The following is a 15,503-nucleotide window of genomic DNA, read 5'->3' on the forward strand; positions in this document are numbered from 1 at the left end:
TGTCTTCAGGGCACTTAAAGCTTACTTTCATAGACTAAGGATGCTTGGAAGCAGATCTTCTGCTGCTTCTGAATAAAATTTGTAGCTACAGGCCCAAGTCCACTAGAGGAATAGCTTGTTTGAAGCCTTACCAAAACCATAGACAAGGGCCAACTTCTTTTATAACTTCCTTCACCAGAATCCCAGGACCAGGTGAGAGTTTTAGGTTATAAATTTTTAAACAGTTCTTTTTTTCTAAGAGTTTCTTCCAAAAAAAAGTCTTCCAAATGAATATTTTCCACTCCACAATAAAAGATTTTTTGAAAAGCTCCCCCAGTCCCAATTCTAAATAACCTATTAGTTTGAATTTTATCTTGCTTTCCAATAACACATATTTCAGCCAATTATCACATGGTCTTCCAATACATGTGTATAAATTGTGAAAGAATAAAAACTAAAAGCTGCTAATAAAATCCCCTAAATAAATCTAGATAGCATTCCTGTCTATCATATTGATGGGAACTTTGAAGGAAATACTCTCATGTGAACTGCAGAGTACTGGTCATGCTCCAAAGAGCATTTAACTACAAATACACTTATGCAACCATCTTAGCAGCAGTGAGGTAGATGGTGTGATTGACATTTATAATGTCAAATTACCCCAAAACATTAAAAAAAATCAGAAGTAGATGACATTTGCTTTTGTTATTTTCTATGGTGATGCCAGATTTTACTTATGCTACTAAGTACGCTTTTTAAAAAGTATGTTCCTTAACAAACTTGCTAAAAACCAATCAAAACAGTTCTTCTTCTGAAATATCTGCACTTACCATGTGAATTTTTTCTGATAATATAAGACATGCATCACTGCTTTCAGTTCCCATCAGCAGGGTGAGTCAGGGTGAGTTTGCTATTTGTGCCACTAAGTAAAGGGAACGGTTACACCAAGGAGTTTATTTATTTATAATCAGTCTGTGCTCTTTACAGGCAGTGAACAGTCCATTGAAAACCTCTGTAACTGGTGCATTATTCAGTAACTAGTGCCCTTTTCATTTTGAAGTTATTGTCTATTTATAATGCCATTGGATTTTTAGCTCTATTTTTTAAAAAATAATAACACTTTGAAAATTTAATAATGACTAGTACAATGTCCTGACATTACCCAGATTGCATTATATACAGTGGAAAAATATATTTCATGTAAAAACTCCATTCAATGTAAAATTTTGTCTTAAACAATATTCTGTGTATATATCCTAAGCAATTTTCCCCCTACCCAGAAATGAATGTCCATTATATTGTATACAGTATTTTCTTTCCAGACTCGTGTATTTTAATCTTGTCTGAATTTTTGCTCAAAGGAAAAACCTGTGAAATGGTCATATAAAAATTAATATGAGTCTTATGAATATGCTTCTGACATTCAGAAGTATTATATTCAATACATTTCTCTTTTCATAATTTGTCTAATATACAAGTATGTTATGCACAAAGTGGATGCATTTAAGTTATAATTAACACACTTTGAGTTTGGAGGATGCAAATAACTATTGTCAGTTTTAATTAGCTAGAAGCAGATTGTTAGTCCATTCCTCATACTGCCCTTGCAGATAGTCTGAAGAAACAATGAGACTTTCTAAATCGGCTAGTTTCCTAAATTCATATATTTTCTGCACAAAGATTCATTTATAATGGTTAAATCAAGAGGGCCATACACCAAGTTGATGCACAATGCTCTTTCTTATAGACACAGACATACATGTACACAAACACACACACAGATGCATATTTATTCTCTGCTCCCCAAACTCATAAAACTGACAATTATTGAGTTAAAATCATTTTGAATATTTCAAATTACAGTAAGACTTGTATGTTTTGTTAAGATGGGCAAGTTGTGGCATCTAAGGGGCATTGGATAAAATACTGGAGGAAGGAAAGGAAAAGGAAACAAAAGAGATAATTTTTGTTTATTTTATAATTTTTTTCTAGGATCAGACATTGTAGATGGGGTACAAATGGTAATATTTTCGAGTCATTACTTTTTTTGCCTTGTATACAATCTTTCAGTGGGCAAGACCATTTTTGAAACCCTGAGTATGCACTAAATTATGATACTTGAAAGCTGTGGTGCATGTACACAATGGAGTATTACTCAGCCATTAAAAAGAATACATTTGAATCAGTTCTAATGAGGTGGATGAAACTAGAGCCTATTATACAGAGTGAAGTAAGCCAGAAAGAAAAACAACAATACAGTATTCAGTTCAGTTCAGTTTAGTCGATCAGTCATGCCTGACTCTTTGCGACCCCATGAATCGCAGCACTCCGGGCCTCCCTGTCCATCACCAACTCCTGGAGTTCACTCAGACTCATGTCCATCGAGTCCGTGATGCCATCCAGCAATCTCATCCTTGGTCGTCCCCTTCTCCTCCTGCCCCCAATCCCTCCCAGCATCACAGTCTTTTCCAATGAGTCAACTCTTCATATGAGGTGGCCAAAGTACTGGAGTTTCAGCTTTAGCATCATTCCTTCCAAAGAAATCCCAGGGTTGATCTCCTTCAGAATGGACTGGTTGGATCTCCTTGCAGTCCAAGGGACTCTCGAGAGTCTTCTCCAACACCACAGTTCAAAAGCATCAATGCTTCGGCGTTCAGCCTTCTTCACAGTCCAATTCTCACATCCATACATGACCACTGGAAAAACCATAGCCTTGACTAGATGGACCTTAGTCGGCGAAGTAATGTCTCTGCTTTTGAATATATTATCTAGGTTAGTCATAACTTTTCTTCCAAGGAGTAAGCGTCTTTTAATTTCATGGCTGCAGTCACCATCTGCAGTGAGTTTGGAGCCCAAAAAACTAAAGTCTGACACTGTTTCCCCATCTATTTCCCATTAAGTGATGTGACCGGATGCCATGATCTTCGTTTTCTGAATGTTGAGCTTTAAGCCAACTTTTTCACTCTCCTCTTTCACTTTCATCAAGAGGCATTTTAGCTCCTCTTCACTTTCTGCCATAAGGGTGGTGTCATCTGCATATCTGAGGTTATTGATATTTCTCCCGGCAATCTTGATTCCACCTTGTGCTTCTTCCAGTCCAGCATTTCTCATGATATACTCTGCATATAAGTGAAATAAGCAATACAGTATACTAACGCATATATATGGAATTTAGAAAGATGGTAACCATAACCCTGTATGCAAGACAGCAAAAGAGACACAGACGTATAGAACAGTCTTTTGGACTCTGTGGGAGAGGGAGAGGGTGGGATGATTTGGGAGAATGGCATTGAAACACGTATAATATCATATAAGAAATGAATTGCCAGTCCAGGTTTGATGCAGGATACAGGATGCTTGGGGCTGGTGCACAGGGATGACCCAGAGGGATGGTATGGGGAGGGAGGTGGGAGGGGGTTTCAGGATGGGGAACACGTGTACACCTGTGGTAGATTCATGTTGATGTATGGCAAAACCAATAAAATATTGTAAAGTGATCAGCCTCCAATTAAAATAAATATATTTAAATTAAAAAAAAAACTAAACTCATGCCCCAAAATAAAAAGTAACCTTGAAGAGTTAATTTGTTTTCTTTTATATCTGAAGATAGCAGATAGCATTCCACCATTTACTTCTTTTTATGTTTAGGGAAAAAGACTTTCTGACCTAATTGGAGATTTCTAGCTCTAATGCCCCCATGAGTTAAGCTTCAGCTCACATAGTTAAAGAATGAAATATTAGCTTCATTTTTGAATTTCTTTGCTTTCATTGATTTGCTACTACTATAATGTCCTTTTAAATGTACTTTTAGTATGTTAATCATCATTAAGATAACCAACTGGCTGTTAAAAATTAGAGCAGTGTGGAATAAAAAATTTTGACGTATGATTATGTCAAGCTTATTTATAATTAGTCATTAAGAACTCAGTAATGAGATGTTATTCAGCAAAACTAAATATTGTTCCTAGTTTCAGGTCTCACTGTATTTTGCTATTTTTTTAAATATAAATTTATTTATGCTATTTTTGATGAAAAGTATAATTTTAGTTCTCATAAGGACTAGATTTTATCCATGAAAAACCTGTCCCTAGATGTTTAATTCAATCCTTCAAATAACAGGTTAGAAAATAGCATCTGCTTGGAGAAAGACTAGCATCTCATGGTGGGGGTGGGGGAGTGTTACAGGGCATTTGGAGAAGATATAGGACTTTCACTACCCTGATATTTCTCCTGCTGAATCAGACAGTCTTGTGTTTCAATCAACAAACTTAAACATCACAGAATTTCAGGGTATGTATATATATATAAGCTTCCCAGGCGGCGCTAGTGGTAAAGAACCCGCCTGCCAATGCACAGAACCAAGAGATGTGTGTTCGACCCCTGAATGGGGGAGACCCCCTGGAGGAGGGCATGGTAACCCAATCCAGTATTCTTTCCTGGTAAATCCCATGGATGGAGGACCCTGGTGGGCCATGGTACATAGGGTCGCAAAAAGTTGGACATGACTGAAGTGACTTAGCACAGCACAGTACACATATTATCCATATATCAAATATATATATAATTATATTCACATATAAATGTTATATATCTCAAATACATTACTTTTTCACTAAAATTTTATAACTATGTAACATGCCTCAAACTCTCCCAAAGTCCTGTAGTCTGCAGAAACTTCCCTTGTAATTAAATCAAATGTCAGATTTCATCATTTAGAAAGAGCCATAGCATTTTCTTTCTGAAAGAGACAGAGAAATCATATAAAGCCATCCTTTGAGTTGACCAGGAAGGAGGCTGAAAATCTCACAGGCTTTTCTCAGTTCAATAGCTTCTTTGTTAAAAAATTCTTTTGTTTTATTGGAATATAATTGGTTTACAATGCTATATTAGTTTCTGCTGAACAACATGAATCAGCCATATGCATACATATATCCTCTCCCTCTTGAACGTCCCTCCCACCTACCCCATCCCATCCCTCTTGGTCATCACAGAGCACTGAGCTGAGCTCCCTGTGCTATACAGTAGCTTCCCACAAGTGATAGGGTGGTATCATGGCTCAACTCCTGCTATTTAGTCCACTATATCATGCTATCTCTCCCCATTTTTCCTGCACTTTTGCAAACAGTTCAGTTTCTTTCTTACATTTTATTCTTCTTCTAAGTAAAACAAACCAAACAAACAATATTTTAGATTCAAGGATTGACTTTTAACATCTAGTACCATGATTTCCCAAATAACGAGGACTGAGAGGTTACCTCTTTTCCTCTTTTCTGCCCTGCTTTTACCAACTGTAATTTCTATCATGCAGCATTTCTTGGCTGAAGATATATTACTTGGGAGGAGAAACACAAAGCTATTATCACCAATTAACATCCTAAATCAAATTATCTCTTCAGATTAGGTAAATATATTTATTTTCTGTTACTGTATACCACTTTCCCATAAATTTATTATTTTATGTTTCCCATAAGCCAGGTTCCTGGGTTAACTGAGTTAGCTATGCTCAAGGTCTCAGCAGGTCAAAATGAAAGTGTTGGCCACGGGTTCCAGCCCCACCTGAAGTTTGAGGTCTTCTAAGTTCCCAAAAAAGATGTCCTTTTCATTATAGGGGACTGGAATGCAAAAGTAGGAAGTCAAGAAACACCCAGAGTAACAAGCAAATTTGGCCTTGGAATGCGGAATGAAGCAGGGCAAAGACTAATAGAGTTTTGCCAAGAAAATGCACTGGTCATAGCAAACACCCTCTTCCAACAACACAAGAGAAGACTCTACACATGAGCATCACCGGATGGTCAACACCGAAATCAGATTGATTATATTCTTTGCAGCCAAAGACGGAGAAGCTCTATACAGTCAACAAAAACAAGACCAGGAGCTGACTGTGGCTCAGATCATGAACTCCTTATTACCAAATTCAGACTCAAATTGAAGAAAGTAGGGAAAACCGCTAGACCATTCAGGTATGACCTAAATCAAATCCCTTATGCTTATACAGTGGAAGTGAGAAATAGATTTAAGGGCCTAGATCTGATAGATAGAGTGCCTGATGAACTATGGAATGAGATTCGTGACATTGTACAGGAGACAGGGATCAAGATCATCCCCATGGAAAAGAAATGCAAAAAAGCAAAATGGCTGTCTGGGGAGGCCTTACAAATAGCTGTGAAAAGAAGAGAGGCAAAAAGCAAAGGAGAAAAGCAAAGATATAAGCATCTGAATGCAGAGTTCCAGAGAATAGCAAGAAGAGATAAGAAAGCCTTCTTCAGTGATCAATGCAAAGAAATAGAGGGAAAGAACAGAATGGGAAAGACTAGAGATCTCTTCAAGAAAATTAGAGATACCAAGGGAACATTTCATGCAAAGATGGGCTCGATAAAAGACAGAAATGGTATGGATCTAACAGAAGCAGAAGATATTAAGAAAAGGTGGCAAGAATACACAGAAGAACTGTACAAAAAAGATCTTCACGACCCAGATAATCATGATGATGTGATCACTCATCTAGAGCCAGACATCTTGGAATGTGAAGTCAAGTGGGCCTTAGAAAGCATCACTACGAACAAAGCTAGTGGAGGTGATGGAATTCCAGTTGAGCTGTTTCAAATCCTGAAAGATGATGCTGTGAAAATGCTGCACTCAATATGCCAGCAAATTTGGAAAACTCAGCAGTGGCCACAGGACTGGAAAAGGTCAGTTTTCATTCCAATTCCAAAGAAAGGCAATGCCAAAGGATGCCCAAACTACTGAACAATTGCACTCATCTCACACCCTAGTAAAGTAAAGCTCAAAATTCTCCAAGCCAGGCTTCAGCAATATGTGAACCGTGAACTCCCTGATGTTTAAGCTGGTTTTGGAAAAGGCAGAGGAACTAGAGATCAAATTGCCAACATCCACTGGATCATGGAAAAAGCAAGAGAGTTCCAGAAAAACATCTATTTCTGCTTTATTGACTATGCCAAAGCCTTTGACTGTGTGGATCACAATAAAATGTGGAAAATTCTGAGAGAGATGGGAATACCAGACCACCTAACCTGCCTCTTGAGAAATCTGTATGTAGGTCAGGAAGCAACAGTTAGAACTGGACATGGAACAACAGACTGGTTCCAAATGGGAAAAGGAGTACGTCAAGGCTGTATATTGTCACCCTACTTATTTAACTTATATGCAGAGTACATCATGAGAAACGTTAGACTGGAAGAAGCACAAGGTGGAATCAAGATTGCCAGGAGAAATATCAATAACCTCAGATATGCAGATGACACCACCCTTATGGCAGAAAGTGAAGAGGAGCTAAAAAGCCTCTTGATGAAAGTGAAAGTGGAGAGTGAAAAAGTTGGCTTAAAGCTCAACATTCAGAAAACGAAGATCATGGCATCCGGTCCCATCACTTTATGGGAAATAGATGGGGAAACAGTGGAAACAGTGTCAGACTTTATTTTGGGGGGCTCCAAAATCACTGCAGATGGTGACTGCAGCCATGAAATTAAAAGACGCTTACTCCTTGGAAGAAAAGTTATGATCAACCTAAATAGTATATTCAAAAGCAGAGACATTGTTTTGCCGACTAAGGTCTGTCTTGTCAAGGCTATGGTTTTTCCTGTGGTCATGTATGGATGTGAGAGTTGGACTGAGAAGAAGTCTGAGCGCCAAAGAATTGATGCTTTTGAACTGTGGTGTTGGAGAAGACTCTTGAGAGTCCCTTGGACTGCAAGGAGATCCAACCAGTCCATTCTGAAGGAGATCAACCCTGGGATTTCTTTGGAAGGAATGATTCTAAAGTTGAAGCTCCAGTACTTTGGCCACCTCATATGAAGAGTTGACTCATTGGAAAAGACTGTGATGCTGGGAGGGATTGGGGGCAGGAGGAGAAGGGGACGACCAAGGATGAGATTGCTGGATGGCATCACGGACCCGAAGGACGTGAGTCTGAGTGAACTCCGAGAGATGGTGATGGACAGGGAGGCCTGGTGTGCTGTGATTCATGGGGTCGCAAAGAGTCGGACTCGACTGAGTGACTGAACTGAACTGAACTGAACTGAAGTTCACGTGGCTTTTGGCAGATTTCATTTCTTGGGGCTGTCAAATTAAAATTTCCATTTTCTTGGGGCTATCAGCTGGGAGTCATTTCACTTCCTTGGGCCACCAGCGATTCCCTCCCATGTGTATCTCTACACAATAAGGCAGTTTTTGTTTTTCTTTGAAACCAGAAGGAAAATCTCATTTGCTTCAAATTTCTAATTTCAAGAAGGGCACAGTCCCTTTTTTGGCTCTCCTGATTGAATCAGGCCTACCCTCAATAATGTTCCTTTTGACTAACTCAAAAGTCAACTGATATGGGACATTAATTACATCAGCATAATCCCTTCACTTGTATTATATGACATGACCAACTCAAGTGGAGGGGCTATACATGGCATATATACCAAGGAAAAAGAGTCTTAACGGTCACCTCAGAATTTCTCAGAATTCTGGTAACCACAATAAATACTTGTTTCACAATGAAGAGAAGATGAACAGTGGCAAAGATGAATAGCTTATGCATGTTTCAGGAAGATGGCCTTGAGACAATACCTTACTTGTTGACACTGACAACTAGGGTCAACTATGACTTAAATTATTTGAGCTCTTTTGTGAATCTTCTTTAAGTTCTTAGCCTAACTGCATTAAATGAATACTTATTAAAAGAAGGATATTTATAATTACCCATTATGTACTTCACAAATTTATTTTATTTAACCCACACAAAGAAAGACCTGGAAGAAAACATGTTTTTACTATTTTAAGAGATTATACTTATAATATGCTCAAAGTAACATAACCATTTAACAAAAGTAGAGCTAGACTTGACCTTACATCTTAGACTTATGAATTGACTATATTTCTACTAAAAGAAAGGTCCCTTATCTTACTTGCTCTGTACACTGGGCTTCGCTTAGAACAATTAGGGTACTAACAGCATTTGGTGCAACCCTTGCCCTCATGGAACATAACATACACTTGGCCATATAGCCATCTGACAAGAAAACATATGTAATAATGCAAAATATTTAAGTGTGAAGTGAATACTAGTTAAGGAACAGATATGCCTGGTGTACCAGAGAATACCAAGCATATTTTTATTATAGCTTTCATTGTTCTCATTCACTTCTCTGTTTTCACACTAGACCACGAGCTACTTGAGGACAGGGACAGAACCAAATTCTACTACAGAATTTGGTATTCACAGAAGTTAGCACAGAACTTCATACTAGCACAGCCTACATAATAGGCTCCCAGCTTTTATGTTTGCTAAGAATTATTTTCCCTACATAGCAATTTGTATTTGTCATAATTTTAGCAATTTTGATTGCACATGTTCTTTTTTCCAGGAGAAATGCTAGGTTATACTGAAACACTAATGAGTTATGGTTAGTATTTAGTAAAGAGGATTTAAAATCTAGAATGAAGTTGTTTCAGAAAAGGAATACTGAAGTACAGATAAAAGAAATATATATGTATATAGTTTTGTTTATTTTAGATATTAATGAACCAAAGATCACTAATGTATGAGTTCTCTGTCTTTGAGAGGTGTATATTTCTGCAGGAGAAAGAGCAACAAATAGAAAGCATGATGGATCATGAAGAGTATGACAACAGAGTATCCAGTGTGGCAGCACTGAGGAAGAAGTGGCTAGCTCTGCCTGGAAAGGTATGAACAAATGTGTCTCCATCAGTCCTATGTCATTGTTTAATAAAACATACTTTGTCATTTTACACAAATTAGCAAGGTTTGAGATTTATTTGAGAGCAAAGAAAAACATGCTCTTTTTATATTTTAGTTTCTAAGGCAAAGGAAGCATAATTAGAAATTAAATGCTGGATACACATAGGGAATTATTCATTCAATTAGGTGAAAGTTAATTGAAATGACTTAGTTTCATTAATGCAATGGAGAACAGAACAATCTAAGAATGATGAAGATCTCAAATATCAATCAATATATGCATAATTTAATGTATAGTATATATTTGCATATAAATAAATCCATATACCAAAGGGCATTAACGTTTTTATCGTCTAAACATTGATTAAATATTTTCCATGTTAAATGACAAAACTTTAAAACCGTTCAGTTCAGTCACTTAGTCATGTCCAACTTTTTGCAACTGTATGGATTGAAGCACGCCAAGCCTCTGTGTCCATCACCAGCTCCTGGAGTTTACTCAAACTCATGTCCATTGAGTCGGTGTGATCCTTGCTAATTGCAAGTTTCTCAAAGTCTGTTATTTGAAAGGTCTTTAGTAATAGACTCTTTGCGACCCCATAGACTGTAGCCTATCAGGCTCCTCTGTCCATGGGATTTTCCAGGCAATAGTACTGGAGTGGGTTGCCATTTCCTTCTCCAGAGGATCTTCCCAACCCAGGGCTTGAACCCAGGTCTCCCACATTGTAGACAGACACTTTACCGTCTGAGCCACCAGGGAAGTCTTAGTAATAGAAGGCCATATAAATTGTATAATAGGTCAAATCATATATTCCACTGTGACTATGACAGAAGAGAGATTATATGGAAAAAATGCACACATTATTACTGATCTTAATAAGGCATCTCTATTTTCATTCTGCAAATGTTTTTAGGTTGCAATTAATCATTTTGTGAAATGATTTTTTTCCAAAAACAAAAAGTAGGTATTCCTTGTCCCCTCTTCTGGTCATTCATCAATCTCATCAGATCACTATGTGCAGAATAGTCAAAGACAAAGCAGCATGTTTCATACAATACTAAGATGACTGTTATTAATATCCCCCTTTGAAGCTTGAGGGAATTGTTGAAATAAATTTATTCTGAAAGGATAGTATCAGTTGGAATTCTGACCTAACTCAAGAAGGGCTTAGGTATTTTTACCCCCCATTTAACTTAACATCTCATGTACTACCTGAGAGTTCTCAATAAATATTTGGTTCAGTGAAGGAAAGAATAAATAAATGCATTCTTGGCTAACAAGTTCATAGTGGGTTTTGGATTTGTTTGAAAGACCAGAGATAGCTTGGACATATTTCTAAACTTAGGAGTTAAGTATATAGAGGATAATTACCTGTTCTATGACAAAATATCAGTCCATTATATTGACAATTTCCATTGTTCATTTCCTATGTCCTTAAGTTCTCAAGATGCTTCTGAAACTTAACAGCTGCAGAAGTGTAGATATCAGAGTTAGAGCATCCCATAAGTCGCAGAGCAAGGAATCAATGCAAGGGTAAAGCATGTCAATGCAACTCTAAAGTATTTCAAGTGTAAATATATATTTGGGGATCAGAATATGACCACCAGGCAAGTCTGTGTATCCACTAGACACACAATGCATGATTTAGGTATAGGAGAAAATTTTATTTATCTGTCTTTCATATGCCCCCTACCTAGACAGAGATCTTTGGGTACCAGTGTCAACTCATATTCTGGGTCCAACAGTCCTTGAAATGTTAAATAGTCCCTTTTTCCCAATGTACAGCTACACAAGCAAATGGTCATAGGTCCCTTTGGAGAAGGACTGGGGAATCAATACTAGACAGACTTGACATGTTTCAGAGTTCTTCTTAATGGAGACCCAGCATCCCCTTCTATTAATGGGTCTTGGCATGAGAATTGGCTTACTTTCCAAAACTAGGACCAGGATATTTTATTGAAGCAGCTGGCCTCAGCTCATAATCAACCATGCTCGATTATTTTGTGGTGTATAGATTGGATAATCCCCCTTTTGATTGCCCATTTAGGTTGCTTCTGGGCATACTGTATTTTATTAACCATATCTATAGCTCACTGACTGGAAAATCCTACGGTCGGAGGAGCCTGGAAGGCTGCAGTCCATGGGGGTTGCTGAGGGTCAGACACGACTGAGCGACTTCACTTTCACTTCTCACTTTCATGCACTGGAGAAGGAAATGGCAACCCACTCCAGTGTTCTTGCCTGGAGAATCCCAGGGATGGGGGAGCCTTTTAGGCTGCCGTCTATGGGGTCACACAGAGTTGGACACGACTGAAGTGACTTAGCAGCATAGCTCTCTGCAGTTCAGGTTCTACAGGCTACCATTTTGACCCTGCCTCTTATTACAGTGTCATGCCTGCCTTGCTTCTGATGATTATACACTAGTTGCACACAGTGTGCTCAGTCATGTCTGACCCTTTGTGACTCTATGGACTGTAGCCCACCAGGCTCCTCTGTCCACGGGATTTCCCAGGCAAGAATACTGGAGTGGATTGCCATTTCCTTCTCCAGCAGATCTTCCTGGCTCAAGGATCAAACTGCATCTCTTGTGTCTTCTGCATTGGCAGGTGGATTCTTTACCACTGGGCCACCTGGTAAGCCCCTATACACCAGTACTTGACATGTCATGATATGTACTTGATATGTCATGGAGTGTCCGTTATTTTTCTCCTGCCAGTTATCCATCACATTTTAGAGTTTGTTCCCAGGAAACTTCCTAATTTCAATTTTTTTATGTTAGGTTCCTCAGGAAAGAGATTCTGAGGCTTTCACAGTTGCTTGCTGGGGTTTTATTGGGTAACAGCACTGAACTGAGCAGAGGGAGAAGTAGAACTGAGAGGCAGTTGCACCAGTGGCCTCCACTGTTCCTACAGGGAGCTCTAGTGCTGGAAGGGCCCTTCAGAGTTCTTTGCCCATGAGACAAGAAGGTCCGATGTTTATGTTCCATTTTTGAAAAGCAGCTGAATGTGATCTGACCCCTTGGAAGAGATAAGGTTTTCAGCGACACAGCTATCTTTTGCTGAGGTCAATTCGTAGAAAGAGATTAAAATAAGAGATATTAGTCACCAACTCTCCAAATAGCTGGGGTCTTTACTGCCTCTTCCTGAAGGGGAGAGTTGGACAGATCACTACAACACCCACTCCACATTCCCAGAGAAGATTTGCAATTTTACAGGGGGTTTCTGGAAGCCTTGGGCTTTAACCCTTTGGAATAACTTGTGACAGTGATTCTAAGAATTGAGGTAACTTGAAAGTAAAGAGAATTTTAGGACAGGTGGTATACTGGGTGGTGTAGATCAGGGTGTCCTGCTGGGGTCTGAAGCATCCCTGCCAGCTTTTAACCTTATACAAACCCTAATATTGTGTAAAGTATAATGCAAACCTGTAGCTGCCATTTGTAGGGTTTGTATCGGGTTTGACTTGAACTTATATGAAAGTCTCTGCTGGAAAAAAAAAAGGTCCTGATCTTAATTACTGTGCTCCAAAGACCTCCTCTGCCTAGCCATCCACAGCCAGATAAGTGTTTAAAGCCATGCTCATAGTCCTCCTTATAGCATTTCTTCTGCCCTTTCTTCTTGTAGTTGCCATATTTCAATTCACCATACAATAGCTGCTAGCTGCATGAATGATTTTCTGAGAAGTGATTATTAAAATGCCCGAGAGAGGAGACCATATTTTTAAAAAGTAAAACTCAGAAAGATTGAGAAAAATGGACAAACTATGCTTCTTCTGAGTTGAATATGTAATTAAGAAATTGGATTTGTCCTTTAAGAGAGCAAGATGGCTCACCATTTCTTAAGTGGGAAGAAGGAAATAGAAGCTAATTTTAATATGTGAATAATAATTAGAATCTTAAATTGTTCCCATAAAATTTAAAAAACAATCTTCACTATTTGTCTTTATTTTTTCTTAGTTTAAATAATACCTCACAAATATTAAGTAATTTGAAAAATCCTCTCTATGGCAATATGGTTATTCAAGTGAAAAATTAGCACTTTAAGGGACTTCCAAACCCACAATGAAATGTTTCTTATAACAATCTCCTCACCGTTAAATTGGATTCACTTTCAAGTCGGTCTCCTTTCAAGCAAAATTACCACATGTAATTAGCTTACACAGAGACTTGCTCTAGCCAAATTAGGCTGTCACTTTATATACAAAGTATATTCTAACGTGAAGGGTCAAAGACCCTCATAATTATAATTGCGAAAGATTTCTCTAATGATAATAATACCCTTGCTTTTAATGGGACTGAGTTTAGTTTTAACTAAGGTCTAGCAAATGTAGAATGTATGGTTGAGGAATGGGGTATATAGAATTGAGTACCTTTCTGAAATAAACTGTCCCTGACCTTCTTTTCTATGAGTGATTTTAGTCAGGATGGCTTGTTACAGATTATTCTTTTTTGTCCTTCCTATGGCATGAAGAGTTTACAAATTCAATAAACAATGACTACACAAAATCCCACAGCATTTTGACACATATTTCCTAAATCCTCAACTTAGAGAAAAATTCCTTAGAAATAATTGACAGAAAAAAGTTGAATATTTTGTGAGAAAAGCAATACAAAGCACAGAGAAAGCTGTGGAGACACAGTTGAAGGGTAACTAAACAGTAATAATATTTCTGGTAATACATTAAGTGAGATGTGTGAGACATGAAGCAAAAACACCCTATCAATGCTGTGGGACTCTTACTTTTTCATTCAACAAAGGGTAGCCCTTCTGAAATTTTTTTTTTTTTTTTTTTTGGTTTGTAGACCTGGAAATACTTGCCAAAAAAAGAATACATATTTCACAGCAGGAAAGGAGGGAAAAGTGACCTCTGTAGTTTGAATGAAGGCAAACATGTAAAAATGAGTGTGACAGGATGCAGTAGGAGCATCATCTTTAATAGAGAGAAGTCCTTAAAGAATGAACTATTCACCAGAGGAAATAGCTTGGTGGCAAATGGATGGAAATAATAGTTTCTCACAATTTATCTCTGCTAGGTTGGCCCATGCCGCCAAATTTAAGCAATATGCTCATGTTCAGAATGTCCCTGCTTATTGAGAGATCCTTACAACTTCAGATCTTTCCGTATATCGCTCAGGCACATCTGCTTGATAGAAGCTAGTCATATGACTACACTCGGTTAAAAAAAAAAAAAAGGATACTGAAAATTTATTTAAATTTATTTGTGTGAAAGGCAAATTTAGGAAACTACTAAAACAGAAAGGGGTTTTTCAAAAGGTATCAGGCAACTACAAATTGCATAGTTCCTCTAGAGCAATGAAGATGATTTTCAGCTCAACCATAAAGACCCAAGACCTATGCAAGAGTCTGAGAAAACCAACAGTCCTTACTAAAACAGGAATACAGAGGACTCCAGGAAGAAAGTGTTCAGGAAACAATGGAATTAATAAATAAACTGATGAGATGGATCATTCTTGAGTCATGACAGGGACTTAAAGTTTCTGTTGAAGGATTTTGGTAGAGGGGTAGGCAGACAGTTTAGCAAATGGAGAAAATGATGTGATGTTTATCTTCCAGGATATTCTTAAAGTTGTTCAAAAAGAAGTTAAGACCATTATACACTATTTGGCTCAGTGATAAGAGTTCATATCTTTGTCTTATTCAAGATCTAAGGGATAAGCTTCATAAACCATTGAATGTTATGTTAGCTGTGGGTTTATCATATATGCATTTTGTCAGGTTGGGAATTTTTCTTCTACTCCTAGTTTGCTGAATGTTTTTGTCACAGAATAATTTTGAATGTTATCAAATAGTGGACCTTTTTCAT

Source organism: Budorcas taxicolor, chromosome X (genome assembly GCF_023091745.1).
Source record: "Budorcas taxicolor isolate Tak-1 chromosome X, Takin1.1, whole genome shotgun sequence".
Classification (NCBI taxonomy): Eukaryota; Metazoa; Chordata; class Mammalia; order Artiodactyla; family Bovidae; genus Budorcas; species Budorcas taxicolor.